Genomic DNA, 5,404 nt, shown 5'->3' with positions numbered 1-5,404 from the left:
TAGTAGGAACTGCAGATGCTGGAGAATCTGAGATAACAAGGTGTAGAATTGGATGAAGACAGCAGGGCAAGCAGCATCAGAGGAGCATGAAGGCTGACGTTTCGGGTCTAGACCCTTCTTCAGAAAAGAAGAAGGGTCTAGGCCCGAAACGTCAGTCTTCCTGCTCCTCTGATGCTGCTTGGACTGCTGTGTTCACCCAGCTCTACACCTTGTTATCTTGGACTTATTAATTGGGGAGAAAAAGCAAGAACAGAAGTTCTTCATGAAATGCTGACTTAGCTTCACGCGTGGGGAAAATATAATGTTATTAGAGAGGGTGCAGAAAAGACTTGTAAAAATGATTCCAAGGACAAGGGACTCCAAAGACATTTTATGATGTGATGAGGTGTTATGCTCTCCCTTTAAATGGTCATCAAGACAGAGGTGGGCCTTGAAGTGGAAGAATGCATAGAGTTACAGGAAGAAGGCAAGAGGATGGTACTTGTTTACATGTTCATTTAAACAGCCACCACAGATACAATAGGCTGAATGGCCTCCTGCATTGTAACAATTTTGGGCTCTGGACTGGAGAGATGTTTATTCATGCAGTAGGCATTTTTGCATGATTCACTCAGTTTCTCTTTGCTAGCACTATTTGGGTTCATTTTCAGTCTCGTTCAGCATTAAACTTGTCCAAAATATTTGGGTCTTCACTCACTAAAAACCCCGATGTTACAGCTTCTCATTCTCATCAATTAGGAGTAATTGCACATTACACTCAAAACATTGGATATTCACGGGCTAAAATTCTTGTCGTTTTTCATTCGGCTGGTAGACGTTGTCACTCCCATTCAACTGGAGAGCAGCAGGCAATGAGGCACCCTGAGATCCATACTCCCATCACAATTAATTCCTAACTCTCTACCAACGATACGACAGTCTCGTACATTTAACTAGCCCAAGAAAAAAAACACCATATACAAACTTGAAAACATTTCAAAAGAAGAAATTAAGTCATATAATCTGTAATTATAACCATTATTTAACCATTTATCTCCCTGAAGATCTGACTTACCACCTTCAACTACCTCACACACTTTCCCGCCTTCACCTGCGCACGATCCCGCCCACGGCACTGATTGGTGCAGTGACTGCATGCCTCCCCCTCCCGTCCCGGTATGGCAGCTCTGATTGGCTAATTCGTTTATCAGTGCTGGCTGTAGGCTAGGAGCACTAACGGCGGTTTGGGTCTTCGAGAGCGAAATGGTGGCTGAGGGCTGCCGGGCAATGTGGTGGTTGTATAGCAGCTTTTGATCGACGCTCTTGGACTGGCTGTGGGTTCGAGGTAAAGAAAATATTGCAGGGAATGGACTGGATGCGGGTTTTCAATAGATTGGCCACCTGCTTCCCTCCTGGTTGGCTTTGAATCTGGCGGTTGGGATGAGCCTTCTAGTGAGAGGCCACTGGCTTTACCCTGTATTTGACTAATCGTTCAAAAACTGCCTAATAATAAGGGCCTCATTCCACCCACACACACTCACCAGCTTTCACCGTTGCTTGAAGGTGCTTTTGTCAATTGTAAGTTGGACAACATTGGGTTCGCAATCTCCCGTTTAGATGCACATTGCTGTAGTGAGTTTTAATGTAACCACTTCCAATTTGCTTTAAAATGTTCCTGATATCAGGACTCTGCTGAGGATAATTGACTACTTGGGATACGAGGAACGTTGAAAATTTGGTGAAATTGCCGCCGAGAACTCAGTTGGAACTACGCTGTCACTGACCTGTGTCAATGACAGCCCCCATCACTTTTTTTCTGAGTACGTTGTTGGAATATGACCATTGCACAGTTGTTGGAGCAACATGAAGCAAGAGTAAGAGAATTAAAAAAAAAAAAGGGGGGGAGAAGACCTGCAAACTGATTAAGAGCTAAACAGAAATAATTTGAAAATTCCAGATTTGGAATACCAGAATAAAGAGAATATGCCAAACATACAACCCACTGTCTGTGTTTCTATATATTTCTGGCCAGGCTAGCATTTATTGCTCATTCCTAATTGCCCAGAGTCCACCACATTGCTGTGGGCCTGGAGTCACATTTAGGCTCGGCCAGATGAAATGAGGAAAGCAGCTTCCTTCCCTGAAGGACATCAGTGAATCATTGGGTTTTTTTTCCAACGATCAACATGGGATTCATGGAAACGCTCAGCAGGTCTGGCAGCATCTATGAAGAGAAATCAGAGTTAAAGTTTTGGGACCAGTGAACCTTCATCAGAACCCTTCTGAGGAAGGGTCACTGAACTTGAAACGTTAACTCTGATTTCTCTTCATAAATACTGCCAGACCTGCTGAGCGTTTCCAGTAATTTCTGTTTTTGTTTTTGATTTACAGCATCTGCAGTTTTTTTAAAGAACGGATTCATGGCCATTGTTAGATTCTTAATTCCAGATTCTTTTGAATTAAATTCAAACTTCACCATTTGCAGTGGTAGGATTCAAACCCAGATCCCCAGAACATTACCTCAGTCTCTGGATTAACAGTTCAGCAATAATATCATTAAGCCTTCACCTTCCCCCTTAATGTATAATGCAGTTTGACACAAATTGGACAGAATGCAGAGATACTTTTAATTCTGCATTGTGCAGTGCAGGTCTAAGTTTTTTTTTTGTTTCTGAACAAGTTTGTGAAATTACTGAATCTATTAGATTTCAACACATTGTGTAGTCATTATATGTTGTCTTTCCTTGTAAAGATTTTGACAAAACCACAATTTGATATAATTACTATTGTGTATGTTTATTGTCTACCAATTTGGAGAGACGGTGGTTGATTCATAGAATCCCAACAGTGTGGAAACAGGCTATTCAGCTCATTGAGTCCCCTCCAAAGAGCATCCCATCCAAACCCACCCCCTCTCCTATCCCTATAACCCTACATTTCCCATGTCCAACTCACCTAATCTGCACATCTTTGGACTGTGGGAGGAAGTTGGAGGAAACCCACACTGACCTGGGGAGAAGGTGCAGACTTTCCCAAACAGACAGCTAAGGGCAGAATCAAACGCTGGTCCATGGCACTTGTGATGTAGCAGTGGTAACCACTGAGCCACTGTGCTGCTGGGCAATGTCATTGGACTGATAGTGCAGAGGCCTAGGATAATTCTCTCGTGGTGACTGGAAGAATTTAATAAGTTTTTCCCTCCCCACCCTTATCTGCCTTCCAGAGGGACCACACTCTCCGTGACTCCCTTGTCCGTTCCACACTTCCCACCACACCCGGCACTTTTCCCTGCAACCGCAGTAAGTGCTACACCTGCCCTACACCTCACCCTCACCCCCATCCCAGGCCCTAAGAAGACCTTCCACATCAAACAGATGTTCACCTGCACATCTGCTAATGTGGTATACTGTATCCGCTGTTCCCGATGTGGCCCCCTGTACATCGGGGAAACCAAGCAGAGGCTTGGAGACCGCTTTTGTGGAGCACCTATGCTCTGTTTGCAACGAACAACTGCGCCTCCCAGGCGCGAACCACTTCAACTCCCCCTCCCACTCCTTGGACAACATGTCCATTCTGGGCCTCCTCCAGTGCCACAATGATGCCACCTGAAGGTTGCAGGAACAGCACCTCCCTATTTCGCTTGGGAACCTTGCAGCCCAATGGTATCAATGTGGACTTCACAAGCTTCAAAATCTCCTCTCTCCTCTCCCCTCCCCCGACCGCCTCCCTAACCTGTCCATCCTTTCTCCCACCCCCGCCACCTACCTACCAGCCTCATCCCCGCCTCCTTGACCTGTCCGTCTTCCCTGGACTGATCAACCCCCACCCTAACTCCCCATTTATGTTCACCTTTACTGGCTCCATCCCCACCTCTTTGACCTGTCTGTCTCCTCTCCACCTATCTTCTCCTTTATCCATCTTCTATCCACCTCCCCCTCTCTCTCTTTATTTCAGAATCCCCTTCCCCTCCCCCAATTCTGAAGAAGGGTCTTGACCCGAAACGTCAGCTTTCCTGCTCCTCTGATGCTGCTTGGCCTGCTGTGTTCATCCAGCTCTACACCTTGTTATCTCAGATTCTCCAGCATCAGCAGTTCCTACCATCTTAGAATTTAATAAGTGTTGTTTTTGTGATTTACTTAGTGGGCCTTGTTTGAGGCGTGCTCTACCAAGGGACATGGTTTATTATCATTGAAACACGATGTATGCATGCAGTTCTATGAAAGCTGTCTTCCCCTCTAACTTCCCAAGTAACCTTACAGTTCTTAAATGACTATGTTCTCACACTGGTTTAAAATCTGCTTTAGAAGCGCAAGATGGTAAAGAAATTTTATACAACTGCAACTGGCCAAACTGAGAGTTTCTTCTTGCTCCTAAGGTTCCTGCTTCTTGGTGCTAATGTTTTCAGAGGGAGTGGCAAGTCCTTTGATTTGAGTGGTCCCCTTTAAATACAGCTATCCAGGGCATCTTCAAGTACAATGGCTCACCGTCACTTATAATGTGGAGATGCTGGTGTTGGATTGGGGTGGACAAGGTCAGAAATCACACGACACCAGATTATAATCCAACAGGTTTATTTGAAGACCAGTTTTCGGAGCCTTAGTCCTTCTAACATCTGTACAATGACTCAGCCTCCGACAGCTTGTGTTTTCAAATAAACCTGTTGGACTGTAACCTGGTGTTGTGATTTCTCGCTATTACTTAATAACAGCAGTTTGATATAACTTTGTAATCAACACAGTTCAGATCCTCCATGTAAATTGCATTTCTGTCCCAACAAGGGTGTTACAAAAGGCAGTATTGGATATTGTAATTTCCCTATTGATTAAGCCAACCTTAGGAGCTGGGCAGTCTCAAAAAGGTTTCATTGAAACTCTGATCAATTGTTCCACCTGAAACCTTGCATTGTTGTCCCATCAACACCTATTCAAGATAGTCAATCAAGGTAAATGGTTTGCATATCTGTCTGGCTTGATGCAGTTTGACAGTGAATTCTTTAAACTTCCTGTCTTACCATCTCCATTCCATTGTCTCATTAACACCAATTTAATATGATCAATCAATGTAAATGGCTTGCATATCTGCCTGCCCTGATCCAATTCCTAGCTTGTGGTTCAGTTGGCCAATGTTGCTTTTAGTGTCCCACTATTTTGAAGGAATGTTCCATTATCTACATTTTGTTTTTAAAGTCAATAAGATCTTGAATATAAAACTTGTCTCATTGGTGACTACAAAATTATCATCAATCATTATAAAGAATAATATGGTTCAATGAAATCCTTTAGCAAAGGAACTCTTGCCATCTTTAGAGATAGTAGGAACTGCAGATGCTGGAGAATCTGAGATAACAAGGTGTAGAGCTGGATGAACACAGCAGGCCAAGCAGCATCAGAGGAGCAGGAAGGCTGACGTTTCGGGCCTAGACCCT

At 44.1% G+C, this 5,404-nt stretch overlaps 1 protein-coding gene across 1 annotated transcript in view; it reads left to right on the top strand.

The window, feature by feature from the left end:
- The first annotated feature begins 1,214 nt into the window (after window positions 1-1,214).
- Window positions 1,215-5,404, top strand: part of LOC125486434 — a 22,565-nt gene continuing 18,375 nt past the window's right edge. Inside the window, exon 1 of the mRNA XM_048613881.1 lies at window positions 1,215-1,324. The gene's annotated coding sequence lies outside the window, so the exon portion shown is untranslated. The remainder of the gene's footprint in view (window positions 1,325-5,404) is intronic.

This window comes from Rhincodon typus, chromosome 29 (assembly GCF_021869965.1).
Source record: "Rhincodon typus isolate 14 chromosome 29, sRhiTyp1.1, whole genome shotgun sequence".
Lineage (NCBI taxonomy): Eukaryota > Metazoa > Chordata > Chondrichthyes > Orectolobiformes > Rhincodontidae > Rhincodon > Rhincodon typus.
The sequence above is the reverse complement of the archived record's forward strand: the minus strand, read 5'-3'. Positions and strand labels throughout refer to the sequence as shown.